The sequence below is a fragment of the Colobus angolensis genome, unplaced genomic scaffold, assembly GCF_000951035.1.
Source record: "Colobus angolensis palliatus isolate OR3802 unplaced genomic scaffold, Cang.pa_1.0 Scaffold102, whole genome shotgun sequence".
Classification (NCBI taxonomy): Eukaryota; Metazoa; Chordata; class Mammalia; order Primates; family Cercopithecidae; genus Colobus; species Colobus angolensis.
Genome location: NW_012111142.1, coordinates 1,453,626 through 1,479,870, shown reverse-complemented (window position 1 = coordinate 1,479,870; position 26,245 = coordinate 1,453,626). Strand labels below are relative to the sequence as shown.

At 40.7% G+C, this 26,245-nt stretch overlaps 1 protein-coding gene and 1 long non-coding RNA gene across 3 annotated transcripts in view; one reads left to right on the top strand and one right to left on the bottom strand.

Annotated features, from left to right (window-relative positions):
- The window catches only part of ROR1 (receptor tyrosine kinase-like orphan receptor 1), a 411,025-nt gene that overhangs the window by 323,682 nt on the left and 61,098 nt on the right, over window positions 1-26,245 (top strand). The gene's annotated exons all lie outside the window — the stretch shown is intronic.
- Window positions 1,735-21,801, bottom strand: LOC105510882. 2 transcript variants are annotated; one of them, XR_001001623.1, is made up of 6 exons: window positions 19,968-20,225; window positions 19,134-19,391; window positions 18,909-18,983; window positions 18,676-18,819; window positions 16,043-16,116; window positions 1,735-2,504 (listed from the first exon to the last, which is right to left on the bottom strand). It is a non-coding gene; the product is annotated as an uncharacterized LOC105510882 (long non-coding RNA). The 2 variants fall into 2 exon arrangements; XR_001001625.1 differs by lacking the exons at window positions 1,735-2,504; window positions 16,043-16,116; window positions 19,134-19,391; window positions 19,968-20,225 and adding exons at window positions 13,051-14,768; window positions 21,639-21,801.

Sequence of the window (26,245 nt, the reverse complement as noted above, 5' to 3'; positions counted from 1 at the left end):
ATCTTTAAGGTGCCTTCGAGCACACCTGACTTCAATATATAAATTATCTGTGTGTGATCTTCCTTTACAGAAATAATGGAGCCTTTCTTTTCCTCATGTGGTTGTTGCTCTAAGAACGCATTTCTTATCAAGAGAATAATCTGCTTTTCATTCTGCTTCCTACCTAGTTCAGCAGAGCACAAAATGCCCAAGCTAGATCCCTTATTCCCCTGTGAATATCTTCTGTTTAGACTCGTCCATCATCGGTGGGGCTTATGGCAGACATAGATGTTTTCACAGTTACCACACAGGGCCAACTGTTTTCGTAAGGGTGACCACTTAGGACAGCTTTGGGCTCTTGAGCTGTCCTCTGTTGAAGCCGGGAAACCCTAAGCTGTCATCTAAGCAACGCCGGGTTGTTCATCCACTTTGAAACAGACAACTTTATGGTCCTGATGACATTTCCTATATTATATTAAGGATGCATCTTGAGAGGATGTGTTGGATTTGTTTTCTGGACAAGCTGGAAGAGTCTCTCTCTTTCTGTTTTAGCCACGGCCCTTTGTAGGGTTTGTTTTTCCTGCTGTCCCGGAATAGACGACTTAATGGGTTGCTGAAAATGTCCAGGCTGCCTCTGGCTCTGGGGGTAGCTCGGCCTTAACAATGGAAGGCATTTAGCAGAGCCTCATGTTTTAGAGCAAGAAGGACTTGAGCGAGCATCTCATCTGGTATTTTTCAAGATGCTTTTTAATTTTTTACACAGCAAGACTTTTTTTTCCCAATACAAATCTGATGCAAAACCTCAATTTATAAAACAGGTTTTTAAAAGAGGGGTGGGAGGTAGAAGAAGTTCTACCAAATGGCACTCCCCTGCATAGTGCCTCCTATCACACACGCACACACTCAGCAATACCTAAGCACTTCTAGGGAACCATTGGCCTCCCAAAAGCAATAGAAACCCCCTGGTCCTGAACCTCTTTTTTTTGTTTGTCAGGAAACTGAAAAACAGTGAGATACAGTAACTTGCCTAAGACCCCACAGCTAGAGATCTCAGTGCCAGACTGCAACACTTCTAAATGTGGTTTAATCTTCCTCTCCACCCCTCTCTAATTTATTGTGCCACTTCACCTTTGAACACTGGAAAAGAGCAGGAAGAAAAAATTATGTACCAGTGTGCTCGATTCTTGTACATCTGTCTTTAATTCTCAAAGCAACTTTACAAGGTGGGCGTTAGTATTATACCCATTTTACAGAAAGGTTAAATCACTTGTCCAGTGAAACTCAGCCAGAAATGGCACAACTCAAAAGAAAGCTAGGCCTATCTAATTTCAAAGCTGTTCTTTCTATTATACCACAGGATTAAAAAATGCCAACTATTGCTTGTCATAAATGAAACCCTCTCTTAACATGACAAGTCTGACTCAAAAAGCCTGACTCATCATTCATGAAATACTAAGTAACTCTTCTTAAATCACTACCATAGACTGTCCCTCTCCAAAGTTTTCTATGACTATTGCAAGCACGTTTTCCCTTTAACAAACAACACCCCTTTCTCTAGGAATCATTCCCTGTCACTCCTCTACCCTATCCCATCCAGAAATTGGGGCTCTAAAAACCATGATTTTGATGTTTAATTCAAGTCAGGTCTTGAGTGGGCCAAGCTAGGAATGAGAACCAGGGAGAGAGTTAAGATGTAAAATTTTACTCACTGTATGGATTGAACAGTGGAAAGAGAACCAAAGAAATGAAGAGAGATCTTGTGACAACTTACATCTCCGGTTTTGCCTTTCAGTTCAATGAAACAGACTACTTACCATATAATTTAGTCTGCCTTTTTTTCCTGAAGCTTTGGGGTGTGTGTGCGTGTGTGTGTGTGGTGTTGTTGTTGTTGTTTTGTTTTGTTTTGTTTTGTTTTGTTGGAGACAGTCTTGCTCTGTCGCCCAGGCTGGAGTACAGTGGCACGATCTTGGCTCACTGCAACCTCCACCTCTTGGGTTCAAGCAATTCTTATGCCCCAGCCTCCTGAGTAGATGAGATTATAAGTATGCGCCACCATGCCCCGCTGATTTTGTGTGTGTGTGTGTGTGTATTTTTAGTAGAGATGGGGTTTCACCATATTGGCCAGGCTGGTCTAGAACTGCTGACCTCAAGTGATCCACTCGCCTTGGCCTCCCAAAGGGCTGGGGTTACAGGCATGAGCCACTGTGCCCAGTCTCCTTTCTGAAGCTTTGAATTTATGTTACTTGCAAGCCAAACGGTCCTACTGACTATATTATCAAATCGGATGGCCTGAGGATTCCTCAGATAGGTTCAGGCTGCCTTCCTGTTGCAGTCATGCTTATTTTACATTCACATCGTACAGTGCTGCCATGACTGGAGTCCTCAGCAATCAGTTATTCCAGTCCTCTTTGTTTATACTGAAACAAGTCACTATAAAATCTCCTGTTCACACAGATAAGGTATAGTATCCAGAGAAAGCCAATCTGCTCTAACCTTATTGATTTTGTCTCTTAGACTTCTCCCTGCTGGACAGAAAATGTAAAATAGGAATGCTCAAAATAAATAAGCCAGGAATACTAAGTTCAATTAAATAGAACAAAATGCTTTACATTTTACAAACATTAACTTGAGAAATCTACGTTATTATGGTCTCCAAATGGCAATAGCCAAAATTTCTACTAGCAATAAGATAGATAATTATGGTACTATATATTCATACAGCAAAATAATATACAGCAACAAAAAGTCATGAATTACAGTTACAGGCAGCAACATGATTGAATGCCATGTTATTTCTTGTGATAGAAATCAAAATAATAGTTACCTCACGAAGGGAATGACCAGGAAAGTCACAGGGGAGGTTCCTGGGTGCCATAACGTTTGATACCTTTATTTAGGTGGTAGTTACAGAGCTGTGTTCACTTTGCAAAAATTAATTGAATTCTATATTTATCGTTTGTGCACAATTATTTGTGTATATTATACTTCAATTGTAAAAGCTTACCCCCAAAATATCTGAATTATTAGAAATTAGACATAAAACTTACTTCCTCTAGGTCATGCTCTCCCATTATACAAAACAAGAAATTAAACTCAACATTCTTAAAACTGGAAGTGATCTAAGAAAGAGTATCTAGTTCAAACATGAAATGTTTTACAGAAAGAGAGACCAGGGCCAAAGAAGTAAAGTGATAGGCTATAAATTATGAAGTTTATAATTGGTAGAGCCAAGATTAGTCCTTAGATCTTTTAGCTATGTTAACAAAGATATTCTAAATAAACCTCTTAATACTATTCTAAAATAATTTGCTCTGAAGTATACTTTTGTACTAGGAACAAAGGGTTTGTAAAATAAATAAATAATGTGAACAATACCATCAGTGTTTGCATAGAAACAATATGATATCATTCTTAAAGACAAAATCCCTTTGTCACTCACTCCATGAGATACCATCTGATTTGGTTTCTGAAAATTTTGGCAAAGTTATACATTGCTTGAAATCTCATTCCCAGGCTGTATTTGAAATAAAGCCTTTTTTTTTTTTTTTTAACTTTAATTTCAGGGCTACTTGTGCAGGATGTGCAGGGTTTTTACACAGATAAATGTGTGTCATGGGGTTTGTTGTACAGATTATTTCATCAGCCAGATATTAAGCCTAGTATCCATTAGTTATTTTTCCTGATCCTCTGTGTGCTCCCACTCTCCACCCTCCAATAGGCCCCACTGTGTGTTGTTCCCTTCCATGTATCCATGTGTTCTCATCATTTAGCTCCTACTTATCAGTGAGAACATGTGGTATCTGCTTTTCTGTTCCTGCATTAGTTTGCTAAGGATAATGGCCTCCAGCTCCATCCATGGCCCTGCAAAGGACATGATCTCATTCTTTTTTATGGCTGCATAGTATTCCATGGATTATATTATACATACCACATTTTCTTTTTCCAGTCTATCATTGATGAGTATTTGGGTTGATTCCATGTCTTTGCTATTGTGAATAGTGCTACAATGAACATACTCATGCACATGTCTTTATAATAGAATGATTTATATTCCCTTGGGTATATACCTAGTAATGGGATTGCTGAGTCTAATGGTATTTCCGTCTTCAGGTCTTTGAGGAATCACCATACTGTCTTCCACAATATGTAACTATTTACACTCCCACCAACAATGTATAAGTATTCCTTTTTTCTCCACAACCTCACCAGCATCTTTTTTTTTTTTTTAAATAATAGCCATGAAATGAAGTCTTGATGGTGATAATGATGATGACATCAGGGATTATGACAATGTAAACAATGATGACAATGGTACAGTCTTATGAGTGGTATGTTTCCTAATTTGCTAAATTAGTTTCTAATGGCTACGCTAACAAAGTAGCACAAACTTGTTGACTGTCTTACAGTTTTGAAAGTCAGAAGTCCAAAATGGGCCTCACTAGCCTAAAATTAAAGTTCCTTTTGGAGGCTTAAGGGGAGAATCCATTTCTTTGTCATTTCCAGGCTTTAGAGGTGGCCTGCATTTCTTGGCTAGTGGCCCTCTTCCAAATTCAGTCAGCAACAGACAGTGGAATCCTTCTGAACACTGCCTCATCGTAACATTCTGACTTCCTGCCTCTTTCCTCCATATTTAAAGGATGCTTATATTCCACTAGACCCACCCAGAAAATTCAGGAGAATCTCCTTATTTTGAGGTCAGCTGATTACTGAGCTTAATGCCATCTGCAGCCTTAATTCCCACTTGCCATGTAACATATTCAAATGCTCTGAGGATTAGGACATTCACATTTTTAGGGGCCTTTATTCTGTTTATCACAGACAAGATTGTATTTATGCATTTTTAAAATATATATATAAACATATATATGTTTAAATATATATAAAAACATACATATGTGTGTATATATATAAAGCCTTGAGACAATGCTTTACCTAGAACAAAGTTATTTGGTTCTAGGTATAGTTATTTCCATTTTACCAAGGGAAAAAAAGAAAAGAATAAGGTGAAGCAAATTGCCTACATTTCTTGAACTGATTATGGCAGAGTCGGGACTGGAAGCCAGATTTCCAAACCCAGTGTTCTCATTTAGTGAAAAGCAATTTTCCTAAACCCAGCTGTCCTGTTCCTCAAGCTCCAGAACCTCTGGAAGGTGAGCTGTGGTGGATAGTTTGAGAATTTAGGTGGGTTTTGTTTCAGAGGTTGAAGGATTTGAGAGATGAAGGATTGGCAGTTGCCGTATAAGAAGTGCTAGTCTATGGACAAATTTATGCAAAAGGCTGCATTCTCCATCAATTTACATACAATTGCTACTCATCTGTAAGACTTAGCATCTGCCTCACACTCGCCTATATTTAATCCTCAGCCTGGATAATGTGCTTATCACAAATCAATATTTCTCCCACTCTACAGGAACTTCGGCCCTTTCAAATTTGTTCCAGGTAATTTGGGGAGACTCTAGGGCGGTGATGAAATAAAGTGAAAGCCCCTGATTTACTGGATCTGGAGGCTTGTGCTGTGAGTGAGTAGTGAGGGTGAAAGACCCTTATCACAAGTATTTGTGCTTTTAGATGCACTGAGTCCGCACCCAGAGGTAGGCTCCCTGCCAACTCAGTCCCAAATCCCCTCTGAAATGGGGAAGAAGAGGCCTGGGTTGTGCAGTTCAGTTCAAGCACCACAAGTTCTTTACTTGTCCTTGCAGCAAATAGAAAAGCATGTTTCTGAATTGGCACCTAGTGTGAGGTCTGGTCTTGGAGGTTCTACAGTCTCTCTTAAGACTCTCACTGGCTCACTTCTGCTGCCCCTCCACATGCCAGAATTCTCAGGCAAACTAAGCTCAAGCACAAACTAGGGCTCCAGTGCAGCCCAGAACTTAAAGCACTTTGCTAGGTGCAGGCCTGGCTTTGGTATGAGTCTGTATAATTTGTCCCATTTTGTCACAGTGTTCAGTCACCCCTCCCTGTTTATAGTGGTTCCAGGGCTTTGGGATTCTTCAGGATCAGTCCTGCATAGTCCAGCCAGAGGGGATCACTGTTCTCCAGGGTACTACAGACCTCTTCTTTCATCCCAGATGACTGTGGGGCAGAATCAGCTTTGTGATATTGATACAGACCCGAAGTAGATCCTTTTAGACTTCAGGACTTCATCAGCCTGAAATAATTTTCTCAGTACTAAATAAATTGTTACCCCAATAATGATGAAACATAAATATCAGGGCTATGGGTGAAATAAGTTGCTGAAGGAAATTTAATGTTATCAATAATATAATGGAATTTTGCCCTGTTTTACAGTTCATAAAGCACTTTCACACATGTTATTCATGTCATCAGGAAATGTTTACTAGCGGGCCTCAGTGCTATAGATACACCAGGAAGTGAAGCAGAGATTGTGCTCTCACAGGCCTTCTTCTGGGATTATAAAGTGAGGCTGCTGAAGAGTGAACCTGTAATCTTACACATTAATGTATACTCCCACCATGGAGCCATATCCTGCTCACAGTGCATGTCATCACAAACAACTCCCTGAGGCAGGCAAGACTGCTGATACTACCTCCACGTCAGGGATCAGGCAACTGAGGCTCAGAGTGAAGAATCTTGCCAAAGCCCCACAGATTGATATGTTAAATCTGTATTCAGTTCTGGTGAACCTTCCAGCATGCCGGTTTGTTGCAAAGCATGGTGCCTGGTCCATAGGAAGCCCTCAGTAAATATGAATAGCTGCTAAGTGCTCAGTCAATGCCACCTGCTATTATACTTGTCACGGTGGCGTGAGAAGGATGACAAAAGTCATCTGAGCATCTGAACTCATCAGAGGCCACCAGAGGAACATTCTGTGCCAGAGCATTTGCATTCCAACTGGAAATTATAAAAGAAAAATAAAACGTTTATATTTTCTAGTTGGCTGTAAATAAAGAAATAATGATGAAAATAAATTAGTTGCCTGACCTAATGCTTTAAAGCTTCCAGATTGAGTAATGTCTTTTTCCAACAGTAAATTTAGTTAACAGTTATTTGTAAAATAATTAAAATGTCAAGCAACACATGCTCATTTTGCTTAACTAAGTTTGTGGGTTTATTGTTGAAAATAAAGATCAAATAGTCTGCGTGCAGTGGCTCACGCCTGTAATCCCAGCACTTTGGGAGGTCGAGGCAGGCGGATCATGAGGTCAAGAGTTCGAGACCAGCTGGCCAATATGGTGAAACTCCATCTGTACTAAAAAATACAAAAATTAGCTGGACGTGGTGGCACACGCCTGTAGTCCCAGCTACTTAGGAAGCTGAGGCAGGAGAATCACTTGAACCCAGGAGGTGGATGGAGGTTGCAGTGAGCCAAGATTGTACCACCACAGTCCAGCCTGGGCAACAGAGTGAGACTCCATCTCAAAAAAAAAAAAAAAAAAAAAGGTTGAGTTTATTGTTCAGCTAACTGGCTATTTTAAATTTTTGGAAAAATTTAAAAATATTACAAATCATACACAATAGATGTTGAGTAAAATTCAATTCAGTTGGCTTTTTTTTTGATTTGGTAATTAAAAGAAAAAAAAAGTTGGCCATGTGTGGTGGCTCATGTCTGTAATCCCAGCACTTTGGAAAGTTGAGTTGGGAGGATAGCTTGAGACCAGGAGTTTGAGACCAGCCTGGGCAACATGGCAAGACCTCATCTCTACTGTTTCTTCTTAAGCAATTGTTCTTTCCTGGCATCTTTGGGTTCCCGCTCAAGAATGTAAGCTCCACAAGCAATAGAGCAGAATTTGTGCCTGTTTCTTTCACTGTCATCTCCTTTTTTATTTTATTTATAAAAAAATAAATTATTTTTAATTTTATTTATAAAACATAAAAAATTAGTTAGGTATAGCAATGCATTCATATAGTCCCAGCTACTCAGGAAGCACAGGTGGGAGGATCACTTGAGCCCAGGAGGTCGAGGTTGCAGTGAGCTGTAATCACACCACTGCACTCCAGCCTGGGTGTCTGAGAAAGACCTTGTCTCAGGAAACAAACAAACCAAATAAGCCTATCAGTAATATCCTCAAATGTCAATAATTGATACCCTGATTTAAAGATAGTGATATCTATTTACTTTATATCAGCATCACTTAATTCTGATAAATACTCCAAGCCTTCATTTTGCTTTTAAGTAAAAGCTGTAAAATTCATCTGGGAATATATCAAAACCCCTACTAGTGCCTGCCCTCAAATGATCAAGCCGATACATAGCTGAGTCATAACAAGTGTGTTTTAAGGGAATATCAAGCATTAGCAATCCACCCACCACAGGAAAACATCTAATTCTATGGAGTCAAGAGTTAGTCCTCATTCTAAATGCAGATACTCTGGGGTATGTAATTCAACCTATGCAAGTGCCCCCTTTGTGCCTGGACCATGGAATAGATCGTTCGTAAGATTGCTGCATCTCAGGAGACGGGTCTTTTCAGGAGCACTCGATGATTAGGCCTAGTTATTTGGGAAAGCCAGTCACTATATTTATTTTTACAAGCCAGATGCTGGCACGTAGTGCATTCTTTCACAAAAATAAAAGGCATTTGGAGAAAAGGAAAGGTTCAGGGTCACAGATGAAATCATGAGGGTATGATACACAGTTTTATGGGTAGAAATTTTTACTTTTACCTTCTACAATGGTTCTGAAAAAACCATTCGGCTGCTCTGTGCAGAAAGTAAACAGGGAAGAGTTTTATGCCCACAGTAGAGTAAAAACCTTAAACTGGGACATCAAGGGACTCCATGCCTGAGGCCATGGAGAGGCTAATAGTGCCACGGGGTAGGGAACAGGGGAGTCTCTGTTCACCGTGGTGCTGTCTCATTCCTAAGGAGTCTTTCGGAGCACATAGTTAAGCTGTTTTGATAAACACTAAGTAATAAGCAGATATGGACATGTGGGATTGATTAAGAGAGGAGGGATTAACTAATGCACTAAATAACCCATCACACGTGATGGGTTGGGGAGGAGGTAGAGACATAATGGTACAAGCTCCTGACCAAGAAGGGCCCTGAGATTTTCCTTCAGTCCACAAATATTTACTGAGCACCTACTGTGAGCCAGCTCCTGTTGTAAGAATGAAGGAGATGACAGTGAAAGGAACAAGCACAAATTCTGCTCTATTGCTTGTGGAGCTTACATTCTTGAGCGGGAACTCAAGGATGCCAGGAAAGAACAATTGCTTAAGAAGAAACAGAAATCACAATGAGAAGAAAGAGAGTGACGTGGTAGAGGGTTGCTACTTTACATGGGTTGATTAGGGGAGGCCTCTCTGATAAGGTGACATTTGGGCAAAGGCTTGAATGAAGTGAGAGAGTGAGCCATGTGTTTATCTGACAGAGAGAGAGACAGATAATTCCAGGCAAACGGGATAGCTAACCTAAAAGCTTTGTGACAGAATCATGTTTGGCAGAATCGAGGAGTAAAAAGGCATCTTAGAAATTGCTTGGGTAATGCTTTACGATTAATTGTCATCTCCTTTCAACTTGTTACAGACCCCTGCTTGTAGGTGTATGCTATATAGTTATTGGCCAAACATTAAGAGCTGGTCCCCATTAATAACTGTAACACTTCCTGTATTCAGGCAATGAGGAAAAGAAGGTCCTACTCTCAAGAGGTGCAAGTAGGGCTGGGGAGAGGTCTGGAGAGAATGGGAGACAGAGGCACCAACAGCTAAGTAGACTACAAGTAGGTAGCAGAACCCTGACCTCTACATTTCTCCTGTTTGTTTTAACAGCTCCACTTAGCAGCACCACAAGAAGGAGTGTGGAAAGTATGGAATCAGATCTGTTTGTGCGGTTTTTACATTTCAGGCGATTAAGTGAAATGGTAAATGAAACCAAATCTATTGCCTCTATCCCTGTCAGTGTGAGGCAAAGAAGGAAAATAAACTTCAACTCCTGGTGTAGACAGCGGAAGGGTGAGACAAGCAAACCCAGCTCCTTCACACACACCACCTTTCTTCTCACAAAGAGAAGTCCCTCTCAGTCTGTCAGAGCTTACATTGATGTGTCCAGAGAGGGAGGTTAAGGGAACCCTGGAGATTCATTGTTGGGCCTCATAGTTCTACTTTTATTCACCTGCCTTTTATTACATGTCCACGGTGCGCCAGCATTGTGCTGGTGATACAAGTGCCGTGATGGGAATATGCACAAAGGTCAGCTTAGAAAAAACTTCCTGAAGAATGCAACAGGTATCTATCTCAAAGCCAGACAAGTAGGGTTTGATTGACTTCCCTTTTTTTAAACAGTTAATTCATTGTTCATCTGCCCAATTCTTCTCAGAGCCATGGTCTAGAGCAGGATTTTTTAACCTTGACACCTGAATCTGGATAATAATTCCTGGTTACAGGGGCTGCCCTGTGTATTACAGGACGCTTAGCAGCATTCCCTGGCCTCCACGCACTGGATGCCAGCAACCCCTCTCTCCCCAATTTCAACAACCAAAAGTGTCTCCAGACAGTGCCAGGTGTCCCCTGGGATGACAATCACCCCCCCCTGTTGAGAATCATTGGTCCAGATGAGGAAGTCCCAGGCCAGGCCTGGTGTTACTTACAATCTCCAGGTACACAAGAATGAGGCAATGAGGCTCTTCTTATGAACATCTGGTCTCATTTTCCATGAAGCTTGAACAATAGGAAACAGGCTAAAAAAGCAGCAGGGAGACGTTCGTTAGGTTCGCTATGGAAAAGAATTTCCTGCTGAAAAAGTTAGTAAGAAACTAGAAAATCTCAATGCAACATTTATAAAATATCTTCTACTTTATATGTGAGTGAAACAAAACTTCATTAAGCTGCTTATTTAAAGGGAAAGTTATTCTGCAGTAAGAGGATAAAGTCGGAAAGAGTTTATTTGTTTCTTTAAAAATATATAATTGCCGTTTCAATATATTTAACTACAATTATCAGTTAAAATTTGCCTGAAATGGTTGGTGATTTAAATGTGTTTTCTGAGGCTTTGAGAACTTAGTATATTAACTGAATGTAAATGACTTTCATGTGAGTCCTTATAAATAGTATGTTTTCATAAGTGAATACACAGTGTTCTCTAAATAACTGTGGACACTGTTAATTTTTTCATATTACTGAAAATACAGATTTCAGTTCTCCCATTGTCTGAATTAACATGATTCCAAATTACTCGTGTCTCACTTCACTTTAAAAAAAAAGTTTCCATCTAAAAGGAGGGAAAGAATGAACATTTATTGACCACCCATTTGTGCTAGACTTTGGGCAAGGTCAGCAGTTCTCTACCAAGGGTGATTTTGCCCTCCAGGGGACACTTTGCAATGTCTACAAACATTTTTGGTTATCACAACTGGAAGGGTATTATATGAGCATCTAGTGGGTTAAGGCCGGAGATGCTGCTAAATATCCTACAGTGCACAGGCCAGCTTGCTCCAACAAACAACTCTCCAGCCCCAAACGTCAATAGTGCTGAGATTGAGAAACTCTGCACTAGGCTATTTATCTATGTTATCTTATATCACCCTTAGGACGTTTTTTAAAACATCTTTACTATTATTAATACCTTATTATAGATGAAGTAACTCAGGTTTAGAGGGGTGAAGCAACTTGTTCAAGATCCTAAAACTAGTACATGGAAGAGTCAGGGTTCATATCCACACCCTGGGTGCCATGGGCAGCTCTCTCTACCACACTGAGCTGTCCTCTTGTAGGTGGTTTTTTATTTATCATTATTATTTTTACTTAAAGCCATGTGTGACAGGACTTTGCAAGGAGGATGCTGATGAGTCCAAAGGAAAAGTCACAAGTGTACCCAGCCCTCTACTAAGCAATATAGCATGAAGTAATATATATCCTGTCCCCTCATGGGTAATAAATTCTTTTTTTATTATTATTTATTTTATTTTACTTTAAGTTCTGGGATACATATATAGAACATGCAGGTTTGTTACACAGGTATACATGTGCCATGGTGGTGTCCTGCACCTATTGACCCGTCCTCAAAGTTCCCTCCCCTCACCCCCCACCCTTCAACAGGCCCTAGTGTGTGCTGTTCCCCTCCCTGTGTCCATGTGTTCTCATTGTTCAGCTCCCACCTATGAGTGAGAATATGCGGTGTTTGGTTTTCTGTTCTTGCGATAGTTTGCTGAGTATGATAGTTTCCAGCTTCATCCATGACCCTGCAAAGGACATGAACTTATCCTTTTTTATGGCTACATAGTATCCCATGGTGTATATGTACCACATTTTCTTTATCCAGTCTATCATTGATGGGCATTTGTGTTGGTTCCATGTCTTTGCTATTGTAAATAGTGCTGCAATAAACATATGTGTGCATGTGTCTTTATAGTAGAATGTTTTATATTCCTTTGGGTATATACCCAGTAATGGGGCTGCTGGGTCAAATGTTATTTCTGGTTCTAGGTCTTTAAGGAATTGCCGTACTGTCTTCCAGCAGTACAGATATGGCAGATATGGACATGTGGAATTGATTAATAGGCAGATATGGACATGTGGAATTGATTAAGAAAGGAGGGATTAACTAACTAATGCACTAAATGACCCATCACAGGTGGTGGGTTGGGAGGAGGCAGAGACATAATGGTACAAGTTCCTGACCAGTAAGGGCCCTGAGATTTTCCTTTAGTCCACAAATATTTACTGAGCACCTACTGTGAGCCAGCTCCTGTTCTAAGAACGAAGGATATGACAGTAAAAGAAACAGGCACAAATTCTGAGTTTTTAACATGAAGCAATGTTGAATTTTATCAAAGGCCTTTTTCTGCATCTATTGAGATAACCATGTGGTTTTTGTCTCTGGTTCCAGTTTTACATTTAATTAGTGGAAGCTAATTTGCATTCCCACTAACAGTGTAAAAGTGTTCCTATTTCTCCACAGCCTCACTAGCATCTATTGTTTCTTGACTTTTTAATAATCGCCATTCTGACTGGTGTGAAATGGTATCTTATTGTGATTTTGATTTGCGTTTCTCTAATGATCAGTGATATTGAGCTTTTTTTCATGTTTCTTGACCATGTAAATGTCTTCTTTTGAGACGTGTCTATTCATATTTTTTGCCCAGTTTTGATGGGGTTATTTTTTTCTTGTCAATTTGTTTAAGTCCCTTATAGATGCTGGATATTAGGCCTTCGTCGGATGGATAGATCGCAAAATTTTTCTCCCATTCTGTAGGCTGCCTGTTCACTCTACTGATAGCTTGTTTTGCTGTGCAGAAACTCTTTAGTTTAATTAGATCCCATTTGTCACTTATGGCTTTTGTTGCCATTGCTTTTGGCGTTTTCGTCATGAAGTCTTTGCCCATGCTTATGTCCTGAATGCTATTGCCTAGGTTTTCTTCTAGGGTTTTTATGGTTTGGGGTTTTACATTTAAGTCTTTAATTCATCCTGAGTTAATTTTTGTGTAAGGTATAAGGAAGGGTGATCCAGTTTCACTTTTCTGCATATGGCTAGACAGTTTTCCCAGCAACATTTAATGAATAGGAGATCCTTTCCCTATTGCTTGTTTTTGTCAGGTTTATCAAAGATCAGATGGTTGTAGATGTGTGGTGTTATTTCTGAGGTCTCTGTTCTGTTCCGTTGGTCTATATGTTTGTTTTGGTACCAGTACCATGCTGTTTTGGTTACTGTAGCCTGGAGTATAATTTGAAGTCAGGTAGCTTGATGCCTCTAGCTTTGTTCTTTTTCCTTAGGCTTGTCTTAGTTATACAGGGTCTTCTTGGATTCCATAGGAAATTTAAAGTAGTTTTTTTCTAATTCTGTGAAGAATGTCAGTGATAGCTTGATGGAGATAGCATTGAATCTATAAATTACATTGGACAGTATGGCCATTTTCATGATATTGATTCTTCCTATCCATGAGGATGGAATGTTTTTCCATTTGTTTGTGTCCTCTCTTATTTCCTTGAGCAGTAGTTTGTAGTTCTCCTTGAAAAGGTCCTTCACATCCCTTGTTAGCTGTATTCCTAGGTATTTTATTCTCTTTCTAGTAATTGTGAATGGGAGTTCATTCATAATTTGGCTCCCTGCTTGTCTATTGTTGATGTAAAGAAATGTTTGTGATTTTTGCACATTGATTTTGTACCCTGAGAGTTTGCTGAAGTTTCTCACTAGCTTAAGGAGTTTTTGGGGTGAGACGATGGAGTTTTCTAAATATACAATCATGTTGTCTGCAAACAGAGACAATTTGACTTCCTCTCTTCCTATTAGAATATGCTATTTTTTCTTTCTCTTGCCTGATTACCCTGGCCAGAACTTCAATACTAGGTTGAATAGAGTGGTGAGAAGAGGGCATCCTTATCTTGTACTAGCATTCAAAGGGAATGCTTCCAGCTTTTGCCCATTCAATATGATATTGGCTGTGGGTTTGTCATAAATAGCTCTTTTATTTTGAGATATGTTCCATCAATATCTAGTTTATTGAGTTTTTAACATGAAGGGATGTTGAATTTTATCAAAGGCCTTTTCTGCATCTATTGAGATAACCATGTGGTTTTTGTCTCTGGTTCTGTTTATGTGATGGATTACATTTATTGATTTGCATATGCTGAACCAGCCTTGCATCCCAGGGATGAAGCCGACTTGATCGTGGTGGATAAGTTTTTTGATGTGCAGGTAATAAATTCTTAGCACACAGGTACGGTCTTTTGTTTCACTTTGTTTTCCTTGTTATTCTCTAAACGTGCCAGTTTATGCATGTCAGAGATCTAGAAGGTCTTGCCAGTTCCTCCATCCAGAGTCCCCGCCCTGCCACTGAGGAGTAGCATGCAGTTTCACAAGTCGTGTTACCCCAAGAGCTTCAGTTTCCTCATCTGTAAAACAAGGATGATAACACTTTCCTCACATGGTTGTTGAAATGATCATAGAATAATAATAATAGTCAGAGGTACCATTTATTGTTGTGTGTTATGTACTAGGCATTATATTAAGTGCTCTACACATACTATCTTATTTAATTTTTAGAATAACCTTTTCAGTAGTTGGTGCCCCCATTTTGCAGATGAGAAAAGTGAGGCACTAAGAGGTTGTGTAATTTACTTGAGTGCAGGTGGTCAGTAAGTGGCAGAGCCAGCATTTGAACTTAGGATGTCTGGCTCTAAGTCTCAGACTCTCTTAACCACAAGCCCTCTGTCAAGTGCTATACAAACGTGAGAATGATTATGAACAATGATAGCTAGTTTAGGTGATTAAAAAGCTTTATGTGCTTCAGAGAGTTTTCACGGGGTAATCATCATAAATTCCTTTTTCATTTTCTTTGCTGTTCCATCCTTGTGATCATTATGCAGTGCCTATTATGTTTCACCTTTGTGTTTTTTCCCTTCTTTTCACAAGTTTAAATAAGGGAACTAGGGGTCTTTTTTTTAAAGTCTGGCTTTGTTAATAGATTTTCAGAATGCACTTTAAAGTGCCAGCAAATTGAGTGCTTTTCTTGATTAGTAAAGATTGTATTGGGTTTTTTTTTTAACAATTCACTTTTTAGATTTCTATTTTAAGCCCACTTAGAGCTGATTACAATAACCCCTATTTATAAATATACTTTTACTGGGCCTCACCTCTGACGTATTTTCAAATTTGGTCTCACTCCCTCTATTACTAAGTAAAATAATCATTCATCAAGTGGAGGTAGGGTAGAATAAGAGCATATTTCTGCAGCTACCTCTGTGTTCTGAGGGAGCCAGTCGTAAATATTCAGCATCGGTGGTCAGAGTTTAGCTCTGCATTAAATCATAATCATTTTACTGGTGAATAAATGACATGTTTAATTATTTTATGTGGTTGTATAAATTTTGGTTTTGATTTGGGCATCATATTTTTAACATCTGAGTTTTTTTGTTCACTTGTTTTTTTTGTTTTTTTGTTTTGTTTTTAAATCACTGTTTAGGCGGGGCATGGTGGTTCATGCCTGTAATCTCAGCACTTTGGGAGGCTAAGGCGGGTGGATGGTCTGAGGTCAGGAGTTCAAGACCAGCCTGACCAACATGGTGAAACCCTGTCTCTACTAAAAATACAAAAATTAGCCAGGCATGGTCATGCATGCCTGTAATCCGAGCTACTAGGGAGGCTGAGGCAGGAGAATCGCTTGAACCTGGGAGGCAGAGGTTGCAGTGAGCCGAGGTCACACCATTGCACTCCAGCATGGGTGACAGAGCGAGACTCCATCTAAAAAAAAAAAAAAGTCACTGTTTAGCTTTAAGTGGTAGGACACAAAATGTGAAGTCACTGTAGTCTTTAAAAATCTCAATTAACCAGAACATTCAAATGACTGGGTGTATTCAGCACTCCACTTCTGGGAGGAAGAGTTAAGTGACAAGGGCAGAGCTGGCCTTGGGAATCACTATGGGGCTCCCAATGCCTAGGCAAGTCAGGTTGAGTGAGCCTCCAGTCCACCCATCACATAACACACACACACACACACACACACACACACACACCAATACAACGTTCTAAAACAAAAAGTGAGCGAAAGAGTGTTCAGCAATGACAGTCTTAAATGGAAAAGTCAGAGAGATAAGGTCTCAAAGGCACATTCTGTATTCTGGAGATTGTGTAGAGAGGTACAGAAGAAAGTCATTTGGCAACACGTTTCAACAAGCTTCTGTTATATGGGTCACCCTTACAGGGTCATAAGCATCCCTTGGGGGATTGTTGAAAATAATGTTTAGGACCCTATCCTGGTCCTCCCAAATCCAAATCTCCAGAAAACCCAGGGTAAATGATTTATTTAAAGGACCACAGGTATCTTGGACCCACCCTAGAACTACTGAATCACAATCTCTAGAGCTTGGTCCAGGAATTAGAATGCAAAAAAAACTCCACAGATACTTCTGATACAAACCCCTGGCTTAGATCTCTGGGGGTGGTTCCTGGCAATCTGCATCTTTAGTCCACCCTCTAGGTATGTCTTACAGATACCCCAGTTTGAGAGACATGGCATCAACTATTGTACTGAGTTTTATCAGAGCAGAGGCAGCCAAATCTTCTACACCTTATTGATCAGCTCCAATGCACAAGATTGGCATGAAAACAGCTTATATTAAAGTTTACATAAAAATTATACATTTCTTATTTATTTTAATCTTCACAGTCTTGTGAGGCTGCTGTAGCTGGAATTATAAATGAAGAAAATGAGGTTCGGAAAGGATAAGTAACTTCTCCAGGGTATTTTCTGAGCAATCTGAGCAGGTGGCAGAGTCTGGGCTCAAATCACATTTTTTGACTCAAGCCCTGAGCTCCATTCCTGCACTTACAATTTGGTGCACAGTGCCTAGATAGCACCTTCACACATAGAATCTTCCTTGTGCTATAGAAGAGCCCTGTAGGCAAAGTTACTTATCCTTTCTGAAAAATCACAATCTCAGCTCACTGCAACCTCAACCTCCCAGGCTCAATCAATCCTCGTGCATCAGCCTCCCAAATAGCTTGGACTACAGACACACACCAGCATGCCGGCTAATTTTTGTATTTTTTGTAGAGAACAAGGTCTCACTTTGTTGCCCAGGCTGGTCTCAAACTCATGGGCTCAAGCATTCCTCCCACCTCTGCCTCCCAAAGTGCTGGGATTATAGGTGTGAGTTACCTCATTCAGGCCCTCCTCCCTTCCTTTTATTATATGGTAGGGTGGGATGGGCAGGAATATGTTGTCTTTTGGGAGCTTCTGATTTCCAAATGTCCTATTACTTAGCCCTGCCAACAGATACACAACTCAGACCAGAGCTAACCCTGTCAATTTAGACATCACTTCCTCTAGGAAGCCTTTGCTATATCCCGCCAGTAAAAGGTCACATGACCTCCTCTGCATACTCAGTCTCCCTGTCTTTGGCCATACCACATAGCACTATCTGTTCCATGAGGCCAGGTATTCTCCATAGGTACAATAGGAACATAACTCTTAATCAAATATTCGTGGAGTTAATGAGCAAGTGCAATTAGAATCGGTGGGTAAATCCTGATATTCAAAGCAATGAAGGCAACTCACTTTTTTCCTCTGCCTATTCTAAAATCAAATTATTCTTTTATTCATATTGTCTTTTTTAACTAGATCTTATGTGCATAAATGTATTGTAAAGTGGGAAGGAAGACCATTAGAGGCAAGTACTTCCTTCTCCATTTGATGATGAGGAATCTGAAGGTAAGAGGCAGCAAGTAACTTTTCTAAGGTCACACAGCCTATCAGGTATAGAGCTGGGTTTTGCATTCAGGTCAGTTGAACATTGAGCCCTGAGGACAGGCAGCTGGCAAGTATCACAGCTGAGATTAAAACGGAAGTCTTTGTTTTTTTTTTGAGGCGGAGTCTCGCTCTGTCGCCCAGGCTGGAGTGCAGTGGCCGGATCTCAGCTCACTGCAAGCTCCGCCTCCCGGGTTTACGCCATTCTCCTGCCTCAGCCTCCCGAGTAGCTGGGAATACAGGCACCCGCCACCTCGCCCGGCTAGCTTTTTGTATTTTTTAGTAGAGACGGGGTTTCACCGTGTTAGCCAGGATGGTCTCGATCTCCTGACCTCGTGATCCGCCCGTCTCGGCCTCCCAAAGTGCTGGGATTACAGGCTTGAGCCACCGCGCCCGGCCTAAAACGGAAGTCTTTGAATTCTCATCCTCATCTTTTTTCTGCTCGCTTCCTGCCTGAAAAACAGGATAACTAAGGAGGGTTGTTTCTGTTTGTAATTTCAAAGTTAGTACTCAATTTATCACAAGGGTCTCTTAAATCATACAGTGTTCATTGCCTACATATTCCTTGTGAGGGTTAAGCTTTGGTCTTCCTCATTTTACCAGATGGGAAACCAAAGCCAGGAAGTTTCAACATTCTCACCAGCTCTTCAGAAAGTTCATGTATCTTGGAAACAGAAGGCAGGATGGTGCTGGAGGGGCTGAGAGTAGGTAGGGAATTAAGAGACTATGTTAGGAGCAGTGGAGTAAAGACCTTTAACTTCAAACCATTTAAAAAATACTTTCATACTATATTTTTGTGAGCCCAGGTAATTTCTGAATTTCTGATCCAAATCTTTTCCTCCAAAATGCCTGCTAAGAAACTCTAGAGGTGGGGGGTGAAGCAGGGAGACAGAAGGGGGAAAAAAAAAAAGGACAATGATTCCATTCAGAAACTTAGTCCAAATCCTTGTCTCTTTCTTCTCTCAGAAATCCTCTGTTGTCAGTCGCTGGCATCACCTAGAGATTTCCTTACCAGCAGCATTCTTATGTTTTCACTAAAACTTCTCCTAGAAGAGCATGTTTTGCTTTTAGGAGCCAGACTTAAGAAAGTGCATGAGCTTAAAAATGCATTTGGTTGTAATTTTTGTCCATGCTGCCATCTGACAGGATTTGAGGATGCTTCCATTTCTGCCAGGATAATAGCTTTGTTATCTGCTGAGATCTGCAAGAGCTCCACAGTACAGGAAATCTGTGTCTCAGCCGGCTGCTCCAAATTTAGCTCATGCATTACCTACAATTGGGTTTACACAAGGAAAATTACTTTAGTGCTAATCCAGTTGACTTGTAAAGTAAATTTAGCTTCCTCAGGTTCCTAGTCCCATAATCTAAACTGATTTCAACAACAGCTTCAGGAGTCCTCCCACACTTCTTAAGCACCCTCAGGAGCATGGGTCCCTAGCAACTGACCACAGCTACTAGTCATCTTCAAGCCAGTGATGTTTGCTGCCTTGGTACATTGTCCATGGCTCCACAATTACACACTGCAGGGTAGGGCTGGGAGTAGTGGGAGAAGATAGCCTTGGACTATTCATTTCACATTTATGTGTCTCCATCTGTAAAACCCTGGTAACAAATGAGGTGCCACGGAGAGGGAAAAAGTGGAATTAAATGTTTTGAACCTAACTCACGGAAAATCTGTGGAGTAAAAAGCTGTGATTACAAGTAACAAAATCTTCCTGTTTTCTCCCTTGTTCCTAAGTGTTAGACCTGGGTTCACTTGCCACAACTTACAAACCAGTCAAATGTGATGATGTTTAAGACTTGGTTACAGTGGTTTCCCCAAAGGTAATCAATGAAAAGTCCTTACATTCCACAAACTGGTCAGCTTTGCAGCAATAGCCTCACCTTCTTGGGGATGCACATGATGTGAATCACACAATTTTCATGCCAGCCCAGAGCGTTGGGTGCCATTACAAAGCCATGGGTGCCTTACATGAGTGGGAGCCTCGTGGGGGGTTGAAGAGGCTGATCTGATCTGTGCTTCCTCAATTCAGAGGCCATGAGCTTTTGAAAATACGCCTTTCTAGGTGGATTGGCCTGCATGTCATAGTTGACACATATTGAGTGCTGATCATATATCAATAATTGTTCTAAGTTCCATTGTGGGTGAGTGCTATTGTGTGTGTACTGTTGGGTAAGTGCTATTGTGATGTTTATCAGATGCTCATAATAACCATATGAAGCAGTAACGGTATTGTCTCCAACTGGTGCACAGAAAAAAAAGGTTAAGTTGTCCAAGTCACATAGCTAGTAAGTGGCAGGCCTGGAATTCCAACCCAGGCATTCTATCATGACTACTAGTGGCCATGAATCAGATGATTATAGTAACTTGTCCTGGACTTGGGAGAGCTGTATGTTGATTCATAGAGCCCCAACAATGTCTTAATTGATAAACCCAGTGGTTTCTTCTCAGTCACCAGTGAACTTTGTAGAATGGGATGCAGCTGGTTACCTTTTCATAGCAACTTTCACCCTTTTTTCCCACCTCTCTGAGACTCTTTTTAGTGTGCTTTGCTGACTTCTCTTCCTCTTTCAACCTCATATTTGTGGATTGCCCCCGCAAGTTTCTGTCCCTGCCCCTCCTCCTTCCCTCACAATCTAATCTCACCTGCATACCTGGTGTGCTCATCAGTTCCTATAGGTTCAACTGGCAGTTCTATAAGCATGACTGAAATTTATCGGCCAACCCTGACTCTTTTCCTGAACACAAGACTTGCATTTCCAGCCTCCCATTGGACATTTCCCTATGGGCAGCCTGCCAGCATTCCATATGTCACCTCTCCACATTGGCGCACTAATTTGCACAGTAGCCAGTACATAATAAACATGTGATAAATTGGTAATAGATGAAAGAATGCGTAATTTAATGAAATAGTTGCCACCTTCCATAGATTTAATCTTCCAGACGGCTCTTAACCAAGCTACTTTCTTCCATTTTTCTGAATCCCCTCACTTAACCCTTCTCTCAGGTCCCCCTCAACCTGCATCTTGTGTTTCTCTTTGTTCTGGTGCCTGTTTTCTTCTCTTCTATACTCTTTTACAGTTATTTCTGTAAATGTCTTTTCTATTCAAGAATGTGCATACATTAAGGCAAGAGATTGTATTTTCTTCATCGGTTTTCACTAAATAGCCTAACACCATACATTTCACAAAGAGGTACACCATATCTATGGAAAGAGTGAATCAGTAAAAGTAGACATAGCACTCTGCAGTTTACAAAGGGCTTCACAGGTACCATCCCTATATTCTGCAGTAGGCTAAAGAGACAGCCGTTGAGTCATTAGCCCCACTGAACAGATGAGGAAGCCGCAAGTTAGTGTGGTTGTTAACGGTCCAGAATCTCACTGCTCTTAAGTCTCCAAGCCATTCTTATGATTTTAAACTGGAAGGCAGATCATCCCCTCATCATGACTTTCTCCCCCATGTACTCAGGAAAAATGAAGGAGAGAGAGAAGAGAACTTTGGGGTGAAAACTCACATTGGGAACAATTACAAGTGTGTCTGATTTGGTACCTTGGATGTTACAACCACTCATCAATTTTCATGTGGCTTCAAAGACCCTCATTTGAAGCTCCTAAGAGCAGCTCATTTCAGAAGAGACCCAGGTACCAATTTATTCTGGAGAGTTCCAGTGTTTCATCCTAAAAAACATAAGAAAGCATCAAGCTTAAAAAGATCCAAGGATTTTTCTTTTGGAATCTGACAGATCTGGGTTGGAGGCCCAGCTTTAACATTTAACAGTCGCCTCCCTGCCGCCATCTATAAAATGAAGATAAAAACACTCTTACTTGTGGTGACATATGTGGATTAAAAGGAGAAATTTTAAAGTGCTTGGCATGACTCCTGGCATGGGAACTCAGTCCATTTTCTCCCTCTGCCCCTGAATTGTGCTTCTGCCTTTAACTCCTTCTATATATGGGACCACGACCAGTGAATTTGGGGCCAAGATGAGACTTACCTACCATGGGGAGAAAGTAGAAAGCCCAAGCTGATGACTGAAGCTGGGAAGTGTCAGCTTCTTGCACAATTGCTGCCCTGTTGGAGCTGCTTGAGGCCATCTCAACGTGCAACATGACTGGCATGCAGTTAGGTCATTGAAATCACACCATCGGAATTCTCCAGCTTAATATGTCACTTCTTAGAAAGTTAATGCCCTTTTGATACTATCAGTATGAAATGTTGAGAAGCAAAAGCTCAAAGGCTTAATTTTAGAGGAGAAAGAGCAGTTTCCAAAGGAGTGACTGATGGGAGAGAGACTCAGTCGTTGACTATGCAAAGGTGCCCAGGACAGGTGTGAACAACAAAGCTGGCTTCCTGAGACAGGTAATACTGAAAGAACCCCAGCTCCACAGCCCTGCAGCACCTTTAAAGAAAGGGTTGGGGAGACATGCTTAAGCATTTTTTTTCCGCTCCACAACAGGGCCCATGGTATTGACAGCGCTGACAGAGCAACTGAGAAGTTGTTTAGGTTGGCATTAACAAACTCGGCACATTGCCTTTTCTGATTGACACAATTCAAACGGGTATCAACTGCCTTTCAGTACCACCGAGAAGTGATGAACGATGAGGGAATCATAGGGCCATCCAAGTGCATTCCTGGCAGGGACCATGAATCAGCCTTATCTTGTCCCACCTCCTCTTTACACAGGGAGGTAAGCCAAGGCTCAGGACATCATCAGATGTGTGATAAATCCATTAACTGGAATAGTCGGTTGGCAAGACTTGTTTGCCTTTTATACCTTTATAGTCCAATTTTGGTTAAGTAGAGGTACAACAGGTAAAAATAAGATGGTTGGTTTTTGTTTGTTTGTTTGTTTTTGAGACAGGGTCTTACTCTGTCACCAGGCTTTTTTTGGGGGAAAAAAAAACAAAACTTGCTCTGTTGCCCAGGATGGAGTGCAGTGGCGCAATCATAGCTCACTGCAGCCTTAAACTCCTGAGCTCAAGGGATCCTCTTGCCTCAGCCTCCCAAAAAGCTGGGGCTACAAGGCACATGCCACCATGCCTGGCTAATTTTTTATTTTTTATTTATTTATTTATTTATTTATTGTAGAGGCAGGCTTGCCTTTATTGCCCAGGCTGGTCTTGAACTGCTGGCTTTAAGCAATTCTCCCTCTCTAGCCTCCCAAAGTACATTTCTTAAATTCTTATATATGCCTCAGTTTACTCATCTGTGTAAGAGGGTAAATAGAACTTACCTCTTATGGTTGTAATGATAAATAAATGAGATAAAGTGTGTATATATATATATATATGTGTGTGTGTGTGTGTGTGTGTGTATATATCACTTAAAAAGAATAAGCACTCAATATATATTTATATTTTATTAATACTGCTATTATCATCTGCTTTTGCTGTACCTCTATTCCTGCCTGATGCACCTGAAGGTTGAGCGGCATTGTAAACAGAGGCTGGCAGCATGAGCTTAGGCATTGTGTGGAACTGGGTGTGAACCTGGGGAAGTTGCTTCATTCTCTAAACCTCAGTTTCCTCATCTGTTAAATGGGAGGAGTAATACCTGCCTCTGCGTGATTCTTGTATGGAACAAGTAAGATCATATTTACAAAGTGCTTAATACACACCTGACAACAAATGGTCAACATGATTATGGTTAGAATACAGATTCTAAAAGCACTATAAAGTGCTGGATCATGAAAGATCGTAGCTCTTCATTGATTCAGTATTTATTTCTTGAGTACTTACTTTATGCCAGATACAGAGTTTGGCACTGGGGACGCAGATTTACAACGTGTTGAAACAAATAGGGAGTTTCTTGTGAACTCTTGGTCACTAATGAGATGAGACCATCCCATTGCACCACACTTTCAAGTTAATCCATGCTCTTCTGTAGAATCCTTACATTCCAGCTGTGGGATGGCTGTGTCTCACATCTCCTCAGATCAAAAAGCATTTCTGTGAACAGCCATATTGAACGTTAAACTGGCTGCATCAAACTTGAAAGGATGGGGCGGTAATTTTGTGTCACAATATTTTTAACATTATGCCTGGCGAATGTGCACATGGTAGATATAAAGGAGGTTTCCAAAGGGGAAGCTTTACTACTTGGACTTTTAAATTGCCAGGCTGCATTCTTGGGAAAGCCACATAAAAGAATACCCCTTTTTAAATGAGTATTACCTCAGAAAGTATAGCTCTTTTACGAAAGGAATATGTTGTTCTGAAGCCTTGTCCTTGATGATTTTACTGATATTGTGATGGTTATTTCAACTAACATAAGAAGGAACCTATTAGATAACAAACATTCACAGATTGCCTCTGCTTGCTGGGAATTACATCCAGCAGCTCAAAGAGCTGGGTGTATTTAAAGGAAAAGGGCATTTAAATGTTTAATCTACTCTTCCCTTTGGCACCAATCTGTGTAGTGAGACAACACTTGACTGGGACTCAGGATCTGGCCCTGGCTTCCATTCTACCATGACTTTGGGAGGAAACTCAAGTTCTGCCTTTTCCGGGAAGTTCTCCCTGACCACCCCAGCCTATGGTGGATTTTCCTGCACTGAATCTATTATGCTTAGATTCCATAGTATATGATTTAACACATTGCCTCTCTAGTTATTTCAACATTTTATATCTTGTCTCTCCAGAAAGATTACATGCTCCTTGAGGGAAGAAATCAAGTCTAACCTGCCTTTTGAACCCTCTGGGTAGTGCTAGAAAATAAATATGTCCTCAACCAAGGCCTGATTGACTAAGGAAACCAGTGGTTGGTCAATGATGTTACATTGTCTTCAGCGAAAGATTTTTGGGGCAGGGGATAGAGGGGTGTGGGAGAATGGGGGTTCAACTCAGAGGAAACTTAGTAAAGAGGAAAAGATGGAACAGACCTGGTATTGAGTCCCCATCTGGCCAATTAATCACCAAGTTATCAAATAAAGCCTGTTTGATCTCTTTGACCTCATTTTCCTCATCTTTGAAATATCTGCCTTAGCATGATTTTGAGGATGCAATAGAGATAATGCATGGAAAATGCTTTGTATGCAGGAGACCACTTTGTAATGTTATTCATTGCTTCAATTTTCAATTTGGCTTGGGTTAAGAAAAAAAGCATTATTTTTTTCCTCTCAAACCAATGAGGGGGGGAAGAATGATAAAAATCCATTCTCTAAAATTACTCTAGCTCATGTAAGAAGTTAGATCTGCCAGTATTTGCCTTTTTCTCAAATCACCTGCTGCATGCCACACACCTGATTTGTCTGTTGTGTTCATGTAGGATTTTGTAGCTCACAGAAGCATTTTCACATGCATTATCATACGAAAACCCTGTGATATAGGCACTGGTGAAATAAGTATTCCCCTTTCCTTGATGAGCAAACTGAAACTCACAGAGGCTTTAAAAATGCCCCAACATCACCCTGTCAGGCTGACAGTGCCTGCCTCCCTCCAGCCTTGTCCTCTTTCCACACCACCACACTGGTTCTCCTGTACAAATATTAGGCAGCTAATATTCACATTCTCAATCACAAACATGTTCACCATGTACTTCCTAATTAAGGAGATCAGTTCACTAGCATTTTGTCTTCATAAAAATAATTAAAACAGGAGCTGGGTACCTTTGGCTCATGCCTGTAATCTCAACACTTTGGGAGCTCAAGGCGGGGAGATCACTTGAGCCCAGAGGTTTGAGACCAGCCTGGGCAACATGGTGAAACCTTTTCTCTACAGAAAAAACACACAAAAATTGTCTGGGTGTAGTGGCGGGCACTAATGATCCCAGCTACCTGGGAAGCTAAGGTGGGAGGATCACCTGAGCCCAGGAGGTCAAGGCTGCAGTGAGCCGTGATTCTGCCTCTGCACTCTTGCCTGGGTGACAGCATGAGACCCTGTCTCAAAATAATAATAATAAAAAAAAATTCAAACAAGATCCCATTCAGTTTATAAGTCATCAATAATTCATAATAAATGTAAACATTATAAGCCTGGCCTTTCTGTATTTAACAGTATAGCAAAATGGTTAAGAATTAGATGGACCTGGCCGGGTGTGGTGGCTTATGCCTGTAATCCCAGCACTTTGGGAGGCTGAGGCAGGCAGATCATGAGGTCAGGAGTTCAAGACCAGCCTGGCCA